This window comes from Protopterus annectens, chromosome 7.part0 (genome assembly GCF_019279795.1).
Source record: "Protopterus annectens isolate FY-2018-M chromosome 7.part0, PAN1.0, whole genome shotgun sequence".
Classification (NCBI taxonomy): Eukaryota; Metazoa; Chordata; order Ceratodontiformes; family Protopteridae; genus Protopterus; species Protopterus annectens.
The window spans coordinates 400,742,883-400,754,702 of record NC_056739.1 but is presented as its reverse complement, the minus strand read 5'-3'; the positions used below and the strand labels follow the sequence as shown (position 1 = coordinate 400,754,702).

Below are 11,820 nucleotides of genomic sequence, written 5' to 3'. Positions count from 1 at the left end.
ACAATTCAAAATGAAAAGGGATGATGATCAAGCAGAGGGAAGTTTAAGAAAAAAAAAGGGGGGGGGGTTGGATGCAGACCATTAAAGAGAATAACCATTTTGATTATTATATTCATAAAGTAGCAAGAAGTATTCTAAACATTAAGCCAACATGAGAATGGACAAAGGAGGTTTTACCCATATGGATTACTGCAAGAAGGAGTACACAAAATAGGCAAGAAGTGGATGGAATTTACTGGTGAAAACTGGCAAAGGAACCATGATATTGGGAGAAATAAGTAGAGAGGGAAAGGTAACAGAGTGGGAGGAGACCAAGAAGACATTTGAACTGCAGGCTAAACACTGCCTTCTCTACCAGGGTCTGGTATGAGAGTACAGGCAAAGAGAAAGGAAAATCTTAAGGGAAGATCAGCTCAGGCAGAGTTTTTAGTGTAATATAGAACAGAAGCTGCTGTTAAAAAAATAGTATAACTTATAAAATATTGCATGACAACTATAAGAATAAGAGGAGACGAGATAAAATTTGGGAAGAGAAAATGGAAAAGCAGTTTATAAAAGAACAGTGGGAGGGCAAACAACTCCGCCTCAAACATGTTTTGGAAGTGTAATCAGTTGGCAGATTTTAAAAAAATTCCTAGAGTAGTGACATGATCTGAACTGTCTAGATATAAATACTTAAGTACTGAATATTATAAAATAGATAATTAAATCTGGAAGACAGATCGGGAAGACAAGAATTCAGCAATTCATGTAATGCTGCACCAGTGATAGAAAGAAAAAGATATGCGACATAATATAAACAAGTGGAAAAATACAAATACGGTTCGTTTTCTTTCCTGTTAATGTACATCTGCCCAAGTCTAAGTGAAATAACAAAGTTGTTCAAAAATGCCTTAAACAGTATTAAGAGACTGTCATTTGACATTAGGTTAGATGGAATTCAGACCAGAATAGCCTTTGTGACAGAGTGAAACTTACAAAACAGTTAGCTGAAGACAAAACATGTAGCTTTTAGTTCTGTTAGGACAAAAAAAAAAAAACAGCTACAAACGTTGGTGCTATTTCATACCCAAACAGGGTTTCTGTTTAAAAATTATATTTTCATCCTTTGCAATGTGAAGGCATTATTTATTTTTTTAAATAAAATTCAGTATGCAGCTGCTCTGCTTGGTCTTCCGAGGGACCGAACACGGTCCATACGGCTTTTATAAATAATTATACCAGGACATTCAATAAAGGTTTCATGAATAAATGCTAAACTATTTTGTAAATGGAGACTTTTAATCAGAGCAAAAATAACCCCCAAAACAAACTGTTCAAGGGATGGACGTTCTGAAAACACTATACAGTTAATGAGTTAAATTTACCATTAGTAAACACTGTTACATCTATCACCATAAGGACATCTTTGTACAAATTTTTAGTCTCTAGTTTTCCATGATTCAGCTGGAAACGTTTAGACACTAAAAAGTATTGTTTATTTTTTTTTTGTAAAGCAAGATAATGCTGTAGGTTCTCTTTCCCTTTTCTCAGTGTCATGTTTCCCTATTTGGCAGTGCATGAGCAAATTCAGCACTTATATTTCAGGAAATTTTTCTGCGATAACTTCTTGCTGCACCTTTCACATAATCCAAATACAATATTAGTTGGCTTCTCTTGCTGCTTTAAACATACAAATGTGCTGTTTTGTGCATTATAGCTCACTATTTTGGCTTTTCGGCACTGCTTCATTGTTCCACCCATACATCCCCACAGAGCTTTCCATTTGAGATACTTTCTATAAACATTAGCCTAGATTAACTTTTCTTCACTGACTGTTTACTTTCATGGTGTTACATAGTTGATGTAACTTCCTGGGTTTTTAGTTCACTGCTGTAGTCAGATCTGGCTTTGACATCATTACAGCCCTCTATACTAGTGAAGATTGTTTGACTACATCTGGAAGAGTCCACATTAGCTTCAGCTCCAGCCAGACAAAGCAAACCATCCGAAATAAAATGCATTTCTGTCATAAGATGAGAGCCCCCACATCTTTCGTGTGTGGATGTGCCTGCCACACCCTTATTTACATATACTAACTCAAGAATCACACACCCTCAAAGACTGACTGGACTAAAAATGTTGAATCTCACCTGGCACGTTAATACAAACTACACCAGCAGGGACTCTTAACTGAAAGCAGTGACTAGTGAGATACATCTCATGGAAGTATATCTGACTAGCTTAAACACTATTCAGTTTACTCGTCTCCACCAGCTTCGCTGACTTTGGTGAGTACAGCCTTGTGTTGTCAAGTTTTATAATGTTGCCAGGTGACATCGTGTTTTTAATACATTTTACGCAAATTCAGGTTCAGAAGCCATATTTACTACCAGGTTTCGACTTTTGGCTTTGATTTTACTGCATTTGGTCTTTTGCCATCAGGTATTTAACAATGCTCTCTTCAGACTAGAGGGCATGAAATAAAAAGCCCGTCACCTAATCTCTCTACCGATATGTTACTGTATTTTCTGTAATTGGAGTGTACTTTGTAAACTTAAGTTTCATATATACGTTACATAGATGACCTTAACTGGTTGTCTGTAAATCAACGTGCCTTGTGGTCCATGTCATGGCTTAAAAAGGATCAGTTTGAACTGATTTACTACAAGGTTAACAGACGTGATGTAATTAAGTAAATCTAGATCAAGGCAAAGTCTCAATGTTTCCCCGTTGGTAGTATAAATGCCTGTATACAGCTGCCAAATATAAATCCTATATCCCTTTAACCAAGGCCCATTATCCATTGCATCTCTAAACTGTAGGTGCAGTTCAAATGTGGCATTTGTGCCTGGACCAATAGTTACAAGTATGTCCTCTTAGTGTTATATCACTCTTAAGCATCACTAATAAGCAGAAGAAAAAGAATGTACAAGTCCTATTAAACATTTTCTGCACAGTGAGGGATAATTTCTACATAAGGCTATGTAATCTGAAATGTTTTACACTGAAGGTATGAAGTTAAATTGCATAAACATTAACAGTCCAAGGCCATAGCCTTCAGGAACTCCTGTCAGGATATTCCTCTACAGATCAGTGTAAATTTTGACTAAATAGTACAAGTTGTCTTATAAATTCTAACCACATTTACATATGATGTCTTGTAACACCCTGGCATGAAGATGGCAAAAGTATAGTTGATTTATTAGGGCGACATCAGTCCACTTTAAGTAAACAAAAAGTGCACCAGTTAATTTAGCTTCGTCTGTTGGTTATAGTAAAGGAAAATACTTAATATGGGAGCCAAGTGCCTTGGTTCTGAAGATGCAGGTTAGTTTTAGAAAAGGATTACATTTACCTGCATGCACAGACCTAGAACAAGCCAAGTGCAAGGTTCTGAAAGACTTGAAAAATAGTTTAGTAGAATACAATGTTTTTACTTAACTTGCATCATTCTGTAGCAGCTGAAAGCTAAGACATAGTATTATACAGAGAAGAGTACATTGTAATAGTTCACTTGGTCATAGAACTACATTTCTAACAAGAAAGGCACTCTTAGCTAGTAGAGGTGTAAGCAGGATTTTCTTCTTTTTCGAGGGGTGGGGGTTATGCTGCAACAAGAACCTGAACCTGCTGCCACGACTTCCAAGAGGACTTATTCCTTATTAAATGTAAAGCGTGGCTAGGACTGTGGAACAGTTACAGCTTGAGTAAAATGTTCATTTCATCTATCAACAGTTTTCTTTTGGTCAGACTGCGCAGTGTTATTGCCGACTAGCTCCAAACATTGTTGGCAGTTGGGTTCTTAAGACATGGGCTGGCTACATTTTTAACTTCATACTGAACTTTACATTTCCTACTCTGCAAGACTGTTTCAAGTACTTTCTCAGGATACATAACATGCGACCTCTTACAAGCATTAAACAATTTGTTTCTCTTGGTAATACAATTCATTTATACTAGTATCCCATAAGAGCGAATTTTAAAATTTAGTATAGATATACATACCGGATCGGTCGAGGCCCAGGTTAACAATGACTGCCACCAGTACTGTTGGCCAACAGGGTGCAAGCAGAAATTGGGCTACTGTTGGCCAAAGGAGAAGAAGAGGGGGAAGGCATGCCCAAAGGCAGATAAAGGCTAGGACTGTGATAGTGAGGGTTGGAAGTTTGAATGTTGGCAGTATGACTGGTATTGGGAGAGAGCTAGCTGATATGGACCGAAGGAAGGTTGGCATATTGTGTGCGCAAGAGACCAGATGGAAGGGAAGCAAGGCTAGGTGTATTGGAGGCAGTTTCAAATTGTTTTATCATGATGTGGATGGGAGGAAAAATGGCGTAGGCATTATCCTGAAGGAACAGTATGCTAAGAGTGTTTTGGAGGTGAAAGAGTGTCTGACCAATGTTTATGAAGCTGGAAAATGATGGTGTAATGATGAATGTTGTTACTGCATATGCTCCACAAGTTGGGTGTGCGATGGATGTGAAAGAAAAGGGTGAGAGACTGGTGATTGGTGCAGATTTCAATGGGCATGTTGGTGAAGGGAACAGAGGGGATGAGGAAGTGATGGGTAGGTATGGTGTTAAGCAAAGGAATGCAGAAGGCAGTGAATTTTGCGAAAAGGATTGACATGGCTGTGATTAATACGTATTTTAACAAGAGGGAGGAGCAAAAGGTGAAGGAACATGCACACAGGTGGATTATATCTTATGTACAAGGGCCAGTCTGAAGGGGATTGGAAACTGTAAAGTGGTGTCAGGGGAAAGTGTAGTTAGGCAGCATATGATGGTGGTTTGTAGGATGACATTGGTAATCAAGAAGAGGAGGATGAGTGTGAGGGCAGCATCAAGGATCAAGTGGTGGAAACTGAAAAAAGGGCAATTGTGAGGTGATGTTCAGGGAAGAGTTACCGAATAGCTGGGTAACTACAGCAGAGCTAGTACGAGAGATGGCTAGAAAGGTGCTTGGTGTGACATCTGGGAAGAGGAAGGAGAACAAGGAAGTACAAGAGAGTATACAGAGAAAGAGGTTGGCGAAGAAGAAGTGGGATTGTCAGAGAGATGAAGAAAGTAGACAAGAGTATAAAGGAAAGTAGGTGCATGGCAAAGAGAGAGGCGGCTAAGGATAAGACATATGAAGAGTTGTATAAATGGTTGGACACTAAGGAGGAAGAAAAGGACCTGTACCAATTGGCTAGACAAAGGGACCGAGCTAGTAAAGATGTGCGGCAGGTAAGGGTGATAAAAGGATAATGAGGGAAACATACTCACAAGCGATGAGTGTGTTGAGCAGATGGAGAGTGTACTTTGAGGGGCTGATGAATGAAGAGAATGAGAGGGCGAGAAGGTTGGATGATGTGCGGATAGTGAATCATGAAGTGCAATGGATTAGCAAGGAGGAAGTAAGGATAGCTATAAAGAGGATGAACGGAAAGGCTGTTGGTCCAGATGACATACCTGTGGAAGCAGGAGGTGTTTAGGTGAAATGGCAGTGGAGGTTTTAACTAGATTGTTTAATGAAATCTTGGAAAGTGAGGGAATGCCTGATAAATGGTGAAAGTATTTTGGTACCGATTTTTAAGAATAAGGGTGATGTGCAGAGCTGCAGTAACTACAGAAATCTGTCACAGCATGAAGTTATGGGAAACAGTAGTGGAAGCTAGATTAAGAAGGGAGGTGATGATTAGTGATCAGCAGTATGGTTTCATGCCAGGAAAGAGCACTACAGATGCGATGTTTGCTCTGACAGTGTTGATGGAGAAGTACAGAGAAGGTCAGAAGGAGTTGCATTGTGTCTTTGTGGATTTAGGGAAAGCATATGACAGGGTGCCTAGAGAGGAGTTGTGGTATTGTATGAGGAAGTCGGGAGTGTCAGAAGTAAGAGCGAGCAGTACAGGATATGTACGAGGGTAGTGTGACAGCGGTGAGGTCTGTGGTGGGAGTGACTGATGCGTTTAAGGTGGAGGTGGGATTACATCAAGGATCAACTCTGAGCCTTTTCTTATCTGCAATGGTGATGGACAGGTTGACAAACAAGATCAGACAGGAGTCTCCGTGGACAATGATGTTTGCAGATGACATTGTGATATGTAGTGAGAGCAGGGAACAGTTGATGGAGACCCTGGAGAGGTGGAGATATGCTCTAAAGGAAAGAGGAATGAAGGTCAGCAGAACTAAGACAGAATATGTGTGTGTGAATGAGAGGGAGGATAGAGGAATGGTGAGGATGCAGGGAGTAGAGTTGGCGAATGTGGATGAGTTTAAATACTTGGGATCAACAGTTCAGAGTAATGGTGAGTGTGGAAGAGAGGTGAAGAAGAGAGTACAGGTAGGATGGAGTGGGTGGAGAAGAGTGATTTGTGACAGACGAGTACCAAGAGTGAAAGGGAAGGTCTACAAGAGGGTAGTGAGACCAGCTATGTTATATGGGTTGGAGACAGTGGCAGTGACAAAAAGGCAGGAGTTGGATAGAGCTTGATGTGGCAGAGTTGAAGATGTTAAGATTTGCACTAGGTGTGACGAGGATGGACAGGATTAGGAATAAGTATATTAGAGGGTCAGCCCAGGTTGGAAGGTTTGGAGACAAAGCCAGAGAGGCAAGATTACGTTTGTTTGGACATGTGCCGAGAAGGGATGCAGAGTATATTGGGAAAAAGATGCTAAGGATGAAGCTGCCAGGTAACAGGAAAAGAGGAAGGCCTAAGATAAGGTTTATGGATGTGGTGAGAGATGCAGAGGACAGGAAGAAATGGAAACAGTTGATCTGCTGTGGCGACCCCTAATGGGAGCAGCCGAAACAAGAAGTATTACATTTGGTTTGACAGGAACAGCCTAGCAACAGAACTGTTTAACCAAGAGTAGAAAAAGCATAGGCAACAGCATTGGCGGACTGCGGGGAATACCAAGTCATTAAGTGACTGGGGGTTGCTTTTCAAAAATCCTTAAATACAAGAGATATTAGGAAGAGAACTGCATCCAATTTTACTGGAAACGGTCATTGATTTTAACGACAGAAGAGAATTCAAAGAGGTGTGCAAGACGGTATATTACTGAGAAAACGATAAAGAATATTTTGGGCCCAGAGAAGATGGTTAACTAGTGAATGAACTCTTGCACCCCACCCCAAATACACAAGCTTTAACACATTCAAACTACTCAAAGATCAAATACTCACTTTACAAATACTTAAGCATCTTGAAGCAATCCCAATCAGTTCAACCCAAAAGTAAAAAAAATGATATACTAACTTTATAATGCAATCAACTGCAGATTCACACATGTGACAAGTACCTTAACTGAAGCAGTGACTTTCAAATCTACATTTTAAACAAAGTCATATGTGCAAAATGTTCCATGTCCAGGGTTGATGGATATGGCTACGATTTTTTTTAAACTGTACACCAACTTCCACAGTACAGTTCAATTCCCACAAACTTAGCCACCACCCAAGACACTGCATGTTTTGCAAACAGCACACACTTTCAAATTTCAGTAATCTTGAAATAAATACATTGCAGTTGAAGGATTTCCTCTTTTTAGCCATGACTTGGGCAACAATCATAAAGGTGTGTAAGTGTGTGTGCGCGCGTTTGTACTCACAAATGCTACATGTGATTACACACATGTATACATATACAAATGTGAATACAGAGACATGCATGTTTAGATTTACACAAGCATACCTACACACATGCATCTATGCATACACACCCATGTATGCACCTATGTACACGTACGCACACATGCCTGCTCAGTTTGTGCACATACATATATAGATGTGAACCTGAAAGGTAGAACACACATTCTGTAGGAAAGCTTTTGCCAGTGTAAATACACACTTGTAAGAATCGCATATGGTTGAATTTAGTTTCATATAGTGCAAGTAAACTGGAGTAGCAAAAAAAATAATATCTGAATGAAAAATTGCGGTTATGAAGATGTGCAAGACTGTTGTATTCTCTTCAGTTGCTATGCAAGTTAGGCTAGGGAATACATTCTGCGATGTGCAAGACTGTTGTATTCTCTTCAGTTGCTATGCAAGTGTTTGCAAGTTAGGCTAGGGAATACATTCTGCGGTGTGCGTTTTGTGTTTGTGTGTGTTCAGTGTCCTTTTGTCTTGTGTAGTTGTACTGTTAGAGAAAGGGTTTGTAGTAATGTGCGCTAATCCTACTCCTTGTGTTACTCGACTCCTTTCGTAGGTGTGTACTAGGCTAATGGCCCTGAAGCCTTTACAAGCCTAGCCCATAGGATTACCCTGGCATCGTGCCACCCGAACTTAGTTCCCAGTGCCTCTGTCATGTAGAGCCACTAGAGTGATCCCCGGGGTGAATTTTCTATTTCCCATCCACTCATCAAGATTTCTCTTGAAGAGGGCCAGTGAGGCGCTCCGCTTGACATATATGGGAAGTCTATTCCATAGCATGGGCAGTTTCCCGAACAGTTTCACTACCAAGACAATATTTGGTGTCTAGATTGTAGCTAGGATCTATGGATATACTTTAAGTGGGAGAGACGTATTCACCCTTTTGAGATTCACTTTTATGAGTTATTCAGTGTCTTCTGGGTCTCTTTGCTCCACCACTTGTGATTCTTCTCTGAATTTTCTACATTTCATGACAATTATGTACACACAAACAAAGACGGTGACACAACGTCTGGGCTGAACTTAGACATTGGGATTGACAGTTTGGTCTTGGATAACCACTAGGACACACTCCTTCACAAAAAGGGAAAAAAATTCTGAATGAGATACGTAAACAGGAAAACACACACACACCTGAGCATTCTGTAAAAAACACAATAAATCCAATGAAATTATAGTAAATACATTTTTGTTTCCAGTATCAGTAGAGTACAACAAACAGCAATTAAAGCTTAAAAAATAACAAACCAGCCCATGTAACCTATTCAAACCCAACATCCCACTTACTACTCAGCAATTCAGTCACCCTCTTATTTTTGTTTTACTTTTATACAAAAACACTTCTTAAAATATTCAAAGCAATAATTTCTAATTCACCTTATTATATATGTTTTTATTTCTTTATATGAAGACATTACTACTTGATCTAATGTGTATCTGGTTCCAAGAAAGACTGCCATCATGATTCCTCAAGCTTTATTTCACAAATTACAAGCATCACTGCTATTTTTTTAAAATCTAGAGGAGGAATATATATTCTCTGGAAAAAATGAATCCAAAAAGTAAGTGGAAGTCTGACAGAATACACATTCAAAAGTGAAAAAAAAAATTGTATCCAGAACACATTTCCATACACTCAAGTTTATGACACCGCTAAAAAAAGGAAAGAAAAATTTTAACAGGACATGTGGGTCTGTGAATGCTTGACACTTGCGTAAGCATCAAAAACTGTGGTTTCCCCTAAGGGAAGTTTTTCCATCTGCCATCAGTAGATATGAGTTATTCATACAGGAAATCAGTATGACAAGATAAGCATAACGATCAACCTACACCGTCAGTACTTTTGATTCACTGGAAAGTTGTGTCACCAAACTGTGCCTAAATTTTATTACAACTCAAAACTCTAGTGAGAATGATTACTCTAGCTTACACGAAAAATACACACACCAACAAATGTATCAGAGGAACATGGAAAGGAATGAGTGCCTGAAATGAAAACTACAAGCTTCTCGTTCTACTACCCTAAACATTTTGTTTGGGGGGGGGGGGGGGGAGTAGAGCAAATGTACAACTCAAAGTAAACAACTTTCTTTTCCAAGACATTTTGCTACATCTCAAAATTCCATAGCAACCAATATCAACGCCTCTAGGAGCCCAATCAGGACAGGTTTGGACAATTATGTAAACAACCAAGGTAGTAGCCACATGGTAACAAAACATTTTCTTCTCATATTTTGTGAATGAACAAGCACCTGATCTTAAGCACGAACCCACACCTCCATTTCTACAGAAAGTGCAATACTATGCAAGAAAAAATTGACGCCGATCACCACCGAATAGATATGGCCAGGCAACCAAATGGCTACAGCTGCTAACCACCACTGGTTATCTAATAAAAAACTCATATGTCCGACCCGACACTGCATTCGAAGTAACATGTCAGACACAGGAGGACGTTACTCATTCATTTCCTCCTGAACCCTACTGCTGCTGTCGTTTACACAGCCGTTGTCATTACCCACTCTTCTACCCAAAGTAGTCCTAACCCGTGGCCTGTTTAAACTCCCAAATGTCTGCTGTCCTACACCGATCGTATCCGCTGCTTGACCCAATTCCCAAACTACCGTGTCGTTCTGTTAGTCTCCGCCATGTTTAGTTCTACTCGCTAAGCCTCCCTTCCGCCCTCCGGCCTCAAAAGAACCACCGCTCCCCGGGACACATCGGCTTCCTGTTGCCCCACCTCTGCCCTCCCGCAGATTGGCAGGCAAGTCCAGGGGCTTCCTCACCACACAGCACTCCGAGTTTGCCCTGCCACTGCCTTTTCAAGCCCCATCACAGTAACTAAACTTCATCCGGTACTCACCGACTCCCTCTGCCGCTCCTCCGCCAGACTCCCAATCTCAACTCCTGCTCGTTGTCGTGAACGTCATCCGGCAGCCTCACTCTCGGTCCAGTTAAAAGGGCAACGCCTCTTCTGAGCCAGCCCGAATCGTAATTACTCTTCAGCTAATTGCTGCATCGAAAAACTAGGCCGTCTTCTTGACATCATTTTTTGTGCACGCGCTCTATTTGATAAGGAACAATATTTGCTGTAACTTGAAGGACCCATCACAACTTAAAAGGGCAATGGTGGCATTTACGCTTTTTAGTGGTGCTTTCCCATTGGTAATGTTTCACCGTAAGTTTGGTAGTAGACATCAGATGATAATAACAACAGAAATGTGTTTCTGACAAGCAAGCAACAACCTCCCATCATTATGTCTCAGGGTGGTTTGTATGGCAAGAACGCCTCACAGTTTTGGTCTGATCCTTATAAAGAGTGTGTGGTTTTCTGGCAAATCACGGAGGCTTGAACTTACTAAAAAATGCCACGCATTCGACTTTGCTAACAGAAAGTTATAAGAATAAAGGGTTTGGGGTTTATAAGAGTAATATTTAAAAATCGTTCCCTATTTCTTTGGCTCCCACACATTATTTTAGACTTTTGTCCAGATTTCTTACACTATGAAGTTGAGTGGTAGAAGTATGAAGTCACAGAACATGGGAAAAACTACATATCAGTAAAAGCCGATGTCAATGTTACGCGATCATCCATTCGGTACTGTCGCAATATTATAACGACCTAAATCTGATACCACACTGTACATTTTAAAAGCACCCCACACTGGGTGTGCAAGTCTACTTTAAATGTTTCAGTCTTAAGGGAGTGGTACCTTATCAGCAAGAAAAACCAGTTAGAAGTAGCTTGAATTCAAACTATTGCAACTGTTATCGGTCATGGTGCATGTGCAGTTCACAATGGCCCTGTTACCCAGTTTTAAGGAGGGATTATGTGTATCGAAGCATATCAAATAACAATTGGTTAGCCAAGTGGAAGCAAGCATCAATTTGTCCAAAGCAGGTCAGCTCAGACTCAGGTTTCAGTGGGGGAGAGGGTGGAGGTGAAGGAACAGGGTAGGACACAGAGGTGAGGGCAGGTCAAGCTGTCCAAGGAAGGGGAAGGCCCAACAAATACATTAACATTTTTGGGAATAAAGATCGATAGTTTGAAGGGTCAGTGCAGGCTTCCGTTAGACAAAGTTGGGAAGTTACGGACAGCCTTGAGTCAAGTCTTTTAACAAAGCAAGTTGACCCTCAAACAGTTATAGGAATTAGTCGGGTTGATGAATTTTGCACACAAGGTAATTCTAGTGGGACTTT

General features: G+C 40.3%; 1 protein-coding gene across 1 annotated transcript in view; it reads right to left on the bottom strand.

The window, feature by feature from the left end:
• RAP1A (RAP1A, member of RAS oncogene family) overlaps positions 1–10,649 on the bottom strand; it is a gene marked incomplete in the record, with an annotated part of 951,057 nt that extends 940,408 nt beyond the window's left edge. The window contains 1 exon segment of the mRNA XM_044076989.1: positions 10,484–10,649.
• Between the last annotated feature and the right edge of the window lie 1,171 nt (positions 10,650–11,820).